The following is a 10,558-nucleotide window of genomic DNA, read 5'->3' on the forward strand; positions in this document are numbered from 1 at the left end:
CAAGAGGAAGAAAGACTGACTCAAAGAGACTGCCAGTTTCTTTTGCACAGCCTAAAAAAAAACCCAACCGTAGGCAAGGTGCAGTGGCCCTAGAATTTTATATTTTCTTCCAGTAATTCCTGCTGTCAAGTCTGTTGTCTCTGGGGAAGGAAGAACCTCACCGGAATTGATTGCAGGTGCATCGTCTGCGTAACATCTCTCGGTGCCATTAAGGTCCCTACTCCTTTTCCTTTGAACAAGAGAGTGCTTCAGAGAATGGGGAGCTCTTGGGATATGACAAAGGAGAGTCACAACTTGCATGGTGCCTGGAGCTTTGAAAAGCAAAGAGAGGATTTAGTTAAACTTCTATATGCTGCATTTCATACACGAAAGTCAAGAAGGAGCCTGGCTTCAAGGAGGTAGGTGTATGACGAGTGTTGATGACTCATTGACCAGCACAACATGCTTCCTACAAACCTAGTACCAAAATGTGCAGCAGTAAGTCAAACAAATGTCTCTTTTCCAGTGCCTGAAAATTACAATGCTGTTAGATTAAGCTGATTTGGATAGAATTAAGGATATTAAACCACCTGAGTGTGTGCAGACCAAAGTTTCCATTCAGCTTGGGGCTGGACTTCTTATTAGTTCAGAAATCCAATATTTTACCTTTACATTAGTCCAGAGCAGCAACAACAGAACTGATTTAATAATGGCTATAAACCATGAGGACATGGACGATATGTACAATTCTGTTTAAACTATCCCATAGTTGTTGACAGCCTATTTTTAGATTTCAGACCAATGAGAGGGAAAAAAATAGGCAACTTCTGATTGGTAAAACCAGCAGAAGGAATATAATTGAATTGGTAGGAAGACAGGAAGTTTTCCCTAAGGAAAGTTTTCTGCTAAAAGGTATTTTATGTCACAAGTGAGCCCAGAGTACAGCTGCCAGCAGTGTTTCTAAGAGAATTTAGACAGTGACACAGAGCTGATGTCCACAAGGCTCAGGTAGGGCACAGGCAGATGGTCCTGTCCTGCACCCAGTGAGGAGCCTTTGCAGCTCTTTGTGAAAGAGGATTATAGTCTAGTCAGTCTGTTCTGGATCCAGTAAGGATTCAGAACACTGGAACAGGAATGCAATTGACTTGGGATTGTTATATCAGGAATAAGTTGTTGGTTTGGTTTTGTTTTTTGTTGGTTTTTTTTGTTTGTTTGTTTTTGTTTTTGTTTTTTTTGATAACTGAGCTTAATTTGGTGTAACACCGAGTGTAGTCACCTCACTATTCTCCAGTGAGGCAGAGGTGTGACTGCGAAGTCGGGCAGGGCACTTAGTCTCTGAGAGACCAGCTGGCAGAAATTACAGCTCTGGCAGTGTCTGTAAATGCTGGGACATCACTGGGGGGGGGGGGACAGACAGACATGTTTTTTTATATATATATATATATATTTAATTAAGGAAAGGAATATATGCATGGGCAGAATATTTTATCTCTGTGAATATTGTGGAAAAGTTGTTTTCATAAAATGAGCAGATCCTTAAATCCTTCCAAAAACATAGTAAAGAGCAGACTGAGCTTGAAGAGGCTTTCTGGTTTGTTCCAGCAGCAGTGCCTGTCAGCCTTTTCCCAGCATAAGTATTTGATAAACAATGCAAAGAATCCGTTCTTGAGAAGGTTTTCAGTACCATTAGGAGAGAGGTAAAAAAGAGTGTTGTGAAGAGGCAAGCCAAGAGACTTTTCATTGCAGTATATTGCTCTATTTGGATCTCACCAAGATACAACGTAGCCTGTGCCACAAAACTTAGTAACCTTAGAGACAAATGTAGCACAGCTTGATTCAATAAAATTCCAATAAAGCAGCAGAGTCAGAAGATGCAGGTGCTTTCACAAAATATCAGTGATGAGCTCAGTGGTTTCTTAAGGAGTTTTAGTCCTGTGTTTAATTTGCATCTTACATTTCAGATAATCACAGAAGCATCCAGGTTGGAAAAGACCTCCTGGATCACCAAATCCAACCCATAACCCTACTCTACAAGATTCGCCTTTACCATATCCATAAGCACCACATCCAAATGACCCTGAAATACATTCAGGGTCAGCATAGGAATTGTTAAATGTATCTCCACATTTTAATGAAGCAGTTACAGTGAAAACCTGTTTTGCAAAGCAGGGCTGCATTTACAGCTATTTACATTGTCACGGTAACTGTTTCTCCCTTTGGGTTGTACTAGACGCTAGATTTGTTGGGCTGATGGGAAAGGAAATTGTACTGAACAGGGACAGAGGGAGAGAGAGAGGCTTATCTGGTTTTGTAAGAAGGACTCTGGAAATGCAGAGAATTTGAGTGCCAGTGAAACATTTGAAGGAAGTTTTGTAGAACATCACATGGCAAAATGCACACTACCCTAGGAAGCTGAAGACTACAAATGAAGGAACAAATACAATCATTTTGCAGTCTAATTGGAGTCCAGCAAGAAAAAAGGCAGTGTGGCAAAATGATTTAAGTCTTAATGAAGCACTGTGAAAGAGTCAATGTCAAATTGTGTAGCTTTGCACTATCTACATTTTTGAGTTCCAGAACTTGTTTCTGAGATGGGGCTGGAAGCAAGGCTGTGGTCAGATTTTTCCAAGAAGGGCCTGAATTGACTATCAGTACACTTTATTTACTAAAAAAAGAAAGAATGCAATTCAAACCCAGAGTGTAAGCTCAGCTTAGCAATAGTAAATTGGCAGAGCAGGAGATTCAGCTAATTGCAGTGAGTGGCACAGTAGCTTGTGAAGAGCCATCACCAGAGTAGGAAAAGAGAGCGAGATGCTATTTAACCTGCGTGAAGAAATTGCAGTGTGGTTCATAAACACATTAGGAAGAGACTCTCCTCTATCTTAATGTGATGTAACGAGAATAAGATGAGAAGGTTAAATTCCTTTGGTATGCTAATGAGTATTCATTAATTATAGCAGAGACCAAATGTGTGAGTCTGAGTGCCAAGTGCTTCCAGTGCTGTGTAGTTGCACAACATGAAATCTGACAAGAAGGCTGTCAGCGTTGTCTCTTGATGGTTGGTTTGCTTTCTTATGCCACTAGAGGTGGCATTAAAGAGAACCCATGGGGAGGGAGAGCAGCAGTCCAAAGGCCTCCTTGGGAAAGGAGGGAGAGAAAGAGACATGCTTGGTTGAAAAGAGAACCACCTTCCCTGCTTGTCCCTGGGAAACAGGGAATTTTTCAAGTGCAGAGTTTAAGGCAATATTTAAGATAAGAGGAAGGTGGTTCTCAGATCTCTATGTGGCTGTTCTGCAGAGGGCAAGTGATTAAATCACACCCATCGAAGGGAGAGGGAGGGGGATTTCCTGAAGTGGGCCTGAAGTTGTGCTCATGACCCTGAAGTGTTTGGAATGTAGGAGAGGGCAAGTACTCTAGTCCTTCGCTCACTCTCTGCTTGGCAGGGAAAGAAACCATGGTGGAAACCACACAGGATGAGCACTTCCCTGCTCTGCATTAGAAGCCAGCTGGAGGGAGAGCACGGTGAGGGAGCTGCTGCTTATGGCAGCCATCAATCAGTTAGAATATTTTCCTCATTTTTAATACTATTTTATACTTTCAATAATTATGTTTTTTCTCTGAGTCTTAAAACTTTACATATATTCAACTAATTTTACATTTTAACTGGACCTCTCTGTGTGTGTATGTGTATGTAAAAGGAAGAAGTAGCAATTTAAAATGTAATAGGTGGGGTTGCAAACTCTACAAGTGCAACCCACAGAAATCTTCCTTACAAACAGGGCAAAGATGAAGGAGGGAATAAAGAAACTTGGGAATTCTTCAAGTCTAATGTAAATATGATTTTAAATACCAGAAAATTGAATTAAAATGAAAATGCTTCTGGGGAAAAAAAAACCACAGAGGATTTTGGGTTGTTTCTGCCTTCTAACCCCTAACACTTGTTTTAAAATGGGAAGAGATGAGAAATCTGCTTTCAAGCTTGTCTATGACAAATCTAACTTACTATTGTTTGGAAAAAGTATCAAAGAAATGAGGAGAGCAGCACAGTTCTTGAATGCAAGCTGTCATAGATGAACTAAGCAGTACTGCATTTGCAGTAGGGAGCTGCCACATGGGGTCAAATCCTCAGAAACTCTACTTGAAGGGTGGTAAAAGAGTAATTGCAACTGGACTGAGGCAACCCTGAACAGAAGTCTTCCACTCCTTTCTTTTAAAGGCTAAACAAAGCTTTGACTTAAAGACTAAATCTCTGTTCACGTGTAAGGACCTAAATTATGAGTCAGAATTGCTCATGGAAGATATTTCCAAGTCATTACTATTCTACAGTTAACATTATTTCACATGCCAAAAGTGGGCGATGGGCAGAGGCAGCAGGTATCTTGGCTTTTGCTGTCTGACAGGGATACATTGCAGCCTCGGGTGCCACCTCCAGCATGTCTCTGGTCCTCCTCCAGAACTGATGGCAGTGCTGGAGAACATGCTTAAAACTTGTAACTTAATTCTTAGATTTCCCTCTATAAAGCCATTATAAATCTAAATATGGTGGTGGGAGCAGGTACAAAAGGGAAGATCTATGTCGTGTGGTCTTCTGCTGAGGTGAGCATCTGCTGGCTGAAGCCTCTCCTTTCTCCTCCAGAAAAGCTGCTACCAGGCCCACAAAGCTATGCTTCAATAAGCAGTTCAATAATTTATACAAGCATTTTTTGAAATATGGTGATGGCAAGTGGGAGGTGGAACTAAATGATCTTTGAGGTCCCTTCCAACCTAAACTATTCAATGATTCGAGGTGCAGTGCATCTTCTGCGTGTGATACTTAAGACAGCAGAACTGTCCAAGTGATACATGTATTTCAGATAAACACCTTGCATCCTTAAATGGCATACAGCAGTTAGTGCAGAAATGTTGCTGTGGGTAAATCACATAAATACAGTGTGTTTCGGAAATGTTTCAGGTTTATAAATGATGACTTTTCTGTTAAGAATTTGTTTCTTGTCATATTCAAAACCTGTGTACATACTGTTATAGTTAGGCTTTCCATCTTCTCAAAGAAACCCTGCTGCTGCTTGTGCTCAGACTCTAATTTGCAAGAAGGAAAGGCCTCATATACCTAGACAAAGTTCTTGTTAGTGCAGCATTGATACATGCTTCCTCTTGATCACAGTACTTAGTAAACATTGGAACTAGCTACAAGAGTTGGTGCTCTTCAACCTGAAGAAGAGAAGGCTTTGAGGAGACCTTGTATTAGCCTTCCAGCATCTGAAGGGGGTCTACAGGAGGGCTGTGAATGGACTATTTACAAGGTCTTGTAATGACAGGACAAGGGGTAATGGGTTTAAACTGGCAGAAGGGAGATTTAACCTGGAAGTTCTTTCCAGTGAGGGTGGTGAGACACGGGAACAGGTTGCCCAGGGAGGTTGTGGATGCTCCCTCCCTGAAGGTGTTCAAGGCTAGGTTAGATGAGGACTTGAGTGATCTGTTCTAGTGGGACGTGTGCCTGCCCATGATGGGGAGTTAGATGATCTTTGAAGTCCCTTCCAACCTAAACCATTCTATGATTCTGTAACTCTGGCTTCATCATCCAGGTACAACCAGAGCTGGGATAACTTCCAGGGGAAGAGGACATGCAGCTTTGATGGGGGTGCTGGGGCTGGGTTGTTTGGAACTGTCAGGAGCAAGAAGCCAAAGTGTGATCTGGTTCTTGCTTCTCTCTGCCCCACTGCCTTGAGGTCCTGCAGCACCTCCTTAAGTGTCCCAGATGCTGGAAATTAAGAGTCTCTTCTCATTCCCCACTTGCTCCAAACACGCCTTTATGCACTTCTCAGACTTGTGTGGTGTGTGCCTCTCGTGCTGTGGTTTTGGGTCCAGGCCTGGTCTGGAGTCTCTACTGGATCTTCCAAGGCTTGGCAATGTCCTGCGCTGTGTAGTGCCCAGGGCTTATGCCATGTGTGTGCCTGCCATGAGCTTATGTGATTCCCTTGCTGTACATGGCATGAATGTCTTTTGCTTCTCTGTTTTTGCACATGCACTTGAGCCATGCCTGCAGATTAGTCCCTATAAGTAATGCCTTCCTGCCTGTATAAGACTTATCTTCCCTGCCACAGCTCATTGCTTCTTTTCCAAATTGAATTTGTAAACCTTCCGGAGTGGTTTGCACACAAACACCAGGTGTTATGGCATCTCTCTTTGAATTGGGGCACATGTGGTGCTGAGGTGCATGTTAATGATGAATGTAAATCTTCAGTAGCCCTATGAGGTAAAGTTGTCCAACTCATTTCTGCAAAGGGTGGCAAATGCTCTGAGCATGTTCTAGTTATCCACTGTTGAGCATGATAAAAATTCCATAGCTCTTATTTATTTCTTTTTAGTCCCTCCAGAAAAGGTGTATTGTAAATTTATTTTAGGAGGACTGGAATACAGCAAATCTCCCCATGAGAGAGGCAGTTGACCTGCAAGCATCATTGTTGCATGTACCCTGCTGGTATTTCCAGCTGAAGTGGTGCAAAACAAAGAGTCCTCAGATTCTGCTACTAAGGACCAGTCTGTTTCAGCTTCTTGATGCTGGGGAGAATGAACATGTTCTTTGCCTCTGCTAAGGTGATGGATTAAGGATATCTGCCATATCTAGCACCTTCAGTCCACAGAAGATGGAAAATGAAAAGCAAACCCAACCTATACTTGTAGCTCAATTTAGGATTATGGCTTTGAAAAAAATAATGCAGCCATCCCAAGTGTGTTAAAAATTAATTCAGTGATAATTACTCACTTTTCCATGTATTTGATAGTTTACCCCATCTGCAGAGCTAGCTGACTGTCACGGTGTTCTTCAGCATATCGCTCTTGGTATCATAGTATCATAGTATCATCAGGGTTGGAAGAGACCTCACAGATCATCAAGTCCAACCCTTTACCACAGAGCTCAAGGCTAGACCATGGCACCAAGTGCCACGTCCAATCTTGCCTTGAACAGCTCCAGGGATGGCGACTCCACCACCTCCCCGGGCAGCCCATTCCAGTGTCCAGTGACTCTCTCAGTGAAGAACTTTCTCCTCACCTCCAGCCTAAATCTCCCCTGGCGCAGCCTGAGGCTTCCTCTGTAGTTGCCATAGTGTGAGCATGGCACCCTGGGAAGGTAAGAGAACATATCTCAGAAGCAGTGATATGCAAACTGCATTATGAAAAATGGCTAACTGTCAGTGTGAAAGATTTAAGAGCACTTTTCTAAAGTGGTAGCTGAAGTTTGCCATTTCTACAGATACATATTGATGTTATTGCCATGGAAGCCTTCAGTTCTTCTTTGACTCCTGTTTTGGGTTCCCCCCCCCTTTCTTTATGTCACTGGTAGAGGCTGCCTGTTATGGATACTGAACTGTGCTTGTGACTTTTGTCCCAATTCACCTACTACCCACTCAAAACAAATCTTACACAACTGTTGGGTGTGCATGACCACCAAATGTCACTTCAGCTCAACAGAGAGTCAGCTGGTTTCTATTTTCTTCGTTATGTTGTTAAGTTTAGTATTTACACGTTGATTATTAGAACAAGCTCGTCTGGTTAAAGCTGTAATAAACAGCATGGTTTAAACACATGTCAAAGTATAAAAACCTGCATGTGGCTGGATGTTTCTGAATTGCAGGAGTGTGAATCAGTTCAAGGCAAGGTTGGATGTGGCACTTGGTGCCATGGTCTAGCCTTGAGCTCTGTGGTAAAGGGTTGGACTTGATGATCTGTGAGGTCTCTTCCAACCCTGATGATACTGTGATACTGTGATACATAGAGGACCAAAACTGAAAGCTACATAGCTTTTTGAAGTGATACATGTCACCTCCTGAAGAAAAGGACAGGCATCTGGAAAGTGAGGCTCCGGGAGAGTGGCTCTGACAACACCAGCACTTTTCCTTCCCTCAGAGCATGAGACATTTCTGCTCAGGTCTTTGTGCTGCTAGTCACTGTTTACAAGGGACAAAGTCGTAAGATCTGCCCTCGTGGAAGTTTGAAGAGGTCTCAGGTTCCCTCAAGAAAACTACAGAGACAAGGACCCATCCCAGGGGACAGACCTGGTCGTCCCAGGGTGTTGTAATATCATTATTCTATTCTGTTTTCTTCTCTCACAGCTTTTAAGGCAGTGCCTGGTTGATATCATCCTCTTCCCTCTCTGCCTCTTCCCTTTTCCTCTCCTCCCTTCACATCTGTGATGGTTTGGGTGTTCCCCGACCCCCCCACACTTTAGAAATACCCAGACTAGACTCGGCTGGCTCTGGGAATATAAATGAAGCTATTTATTTACAGCTGGCACAGGGTTGGACTTGATGATCTGTCAGGTCTCTTCCAACCCTGATGATACTGTGATAATGTGATATTTACAGTATGTACAGTTATAGACAGAAATATACAAGGTAAAAGGTGATACAGAAACACAACTCCCCTCCCAGAAACCTGAGTCCCCAGGAGGGGCTCTCAACCACCCCTGCACCTTCCCCCTGCCCCTCTCAACCTTACCCCAGTCCCAAGGAAGAACGGAGGTGCGGCCAAGAGGTTAAGAAGCAAAGGTGAGTGGAAGGTGTGTTAGAGAGGTGCAGCTCAGTCAGCAGCCCAGGGCAGAGTGACAAAATGTCAGAGTGTTATCTAATGTTTTCCTTTCTTCTTCAGCAAGACTCTGAGGCAAGTAGACATCACCATTGTTTTCCTTTCACAGCCTATGGTCTAGTTCTCACCAAAACATTCTACCCTGCTGGCGGCCAGTCACTAGTGGTGTCCCTCAGGGAACAGTGCTGGGCCCCATCCTCTTTAACATCTTCATAGATGATCTGGATGAGGGCATGGAGTCAGTCATCAGCAAGTTTGCAGATGACACCAAGCTGGGGGCAGATGTGGCTGGGTTGGAGGGCAGAAGGGCTCTGCAGCGGGACCTTGACCGCCTGGACAGATGGGCAGAGTCCAATGGGATGGGGTTCAATAGCTCCAAGTGCAGGGTGCTGCACTTTGGCCACCACAACCCCATGCAGAGATACAGGCTGGGGTCGGAGTGGCTGGAGAGCAGCCAGACAGAGAGGGATCTGGGGGTGCTGATTGCTACCTGCCTGAACATGAGCCAGCAGTGTGCCCAGGTGGCCAAGAGAGCCAGTGGCATCCTGGCCTGCATCAGGGATGGTGTGGTCAGCAGGAGCAGGGAGGTCATTCTGCCCCTGTACTCTGCACTGGTTAGACCACACCTTGAGTACTGTGTTCAGTTCTGGGACCCCCAGTTTAGGAGGGACGTTGAGATGCTTGAGCGTGTCCAGAGAAGGGCGACGAGGCTGGTGAGAGGCCTTGAGCACAGCCCTACGAGGAGAGGCTGAGGGAGCTGGGATTGGTTAGCCTGGAGAAGAGGAGGCTCAGGGGTGACCTTATTGCTGTCTACAACTACCTGAGGGGTGGTTGTGGCCAGGAGGAGGTTGCTCTCTTCTCTCAGGTGGCCAGCGCCAGAACGAGAGGACACAGCCTCAGGCTGTGCCAGGGGAAATTTAGGCTTGAGGTGAGGAGAAAGTTCTTCACTGAGAGAGTCATTGGGCACTGGAATGGGCTGCCCGGGGAGGTGGTGGAGTCGCCGTCCCTGGAGCTGTTCAGGGTAAGACTGGACGTGACACTTGGTGCCATGGTCTAGCCTTGATCTCTGTGGTAAAGGGTTGGACTTGATGATCTATGAGGTCTCTTCCAACCCTGATGATACTGTGATACTGTGAAACTAGCACACCACCTCTCCCTGGGAGGAGCGCCCGTTCCTCCTTCTCTCCCGGTTTGTGTGTGGGAGGTGGCCGCGAGCTGTCAGGGAATGCTGAGCTGTGTCATGCGGCCTGCTGAGGCCTTGTAGGCCTAAGGTGGGTGGGGAGGGGCAGGTATGGCCTGCTCATTGGCCTGCTGAGGGTGGAAGGGGTGGAAGATTCTAGATGGATTTAGTCTGACAAACTTGGCTTAGCTTGTGGATGTAGCCATTCTACCTGATTGCCTTTTGCATATAAGCACTAGCAAATAGAATCTCTCTTCAAGTTTCCAATCCATGTGCAGTATCTTCGTTCTTACGCCTCAAATGCAGCCAGAGTCATTGCTGCCTGCCAGTCCTGAGTAGCTCACGGCCCCAGACTGGGGCAGCCCTGTCCTCATTTCCATCTGGGACAGCCCTGTACCCATTTCCAGCTGGGCAGCCCTGTACCCATTTGCAACTGGGCAGCCCTGTACCCATTTGCAGCTGGGCAGCCCTGTACCCATTTCCAACTGGGACAGCCCTGTACCCATTTCCATCTGGGACAGCCCTGTACCCATTTCCAACTGGGCAGCCCTGTACCCATTTCCAGCTGGGACAGCCCTGTACCCATTTGCAGCTGGGCAGCCCTGTACCCATTTCCAGCTGGGACAGCCCTGTACCCATTTGCAGCTGGGCAGCCCTGTACCCATTTCCAACTGGGCAGCCTGTACCCATTTCCAACTGGGCAGCCCTGTACCCATTTCCAACTGGGGCAGCCCTGTACCCATTTCCAGCTGGGACAGCCCTGTACCCATTTCCAACTGGGGCAGCCCTGTACCCATTTCCATCTGGGGCAGCCCT

The sequence above is a fragment of the Pogoniulus pusillus genome, chromosome 2 (genome assembly GCF_015220805.1).
Source record: "Pogoniulus pusillus isolate bPogPus1 chromosome 2, bPogPus1.pri, whole genome shotgun sequence".
NCBI lineage: Eukaryota > Metazoa > Chordata > Aves > Piciformes > Lybiidae > Pogoniulus > Pogoniulus pusillus.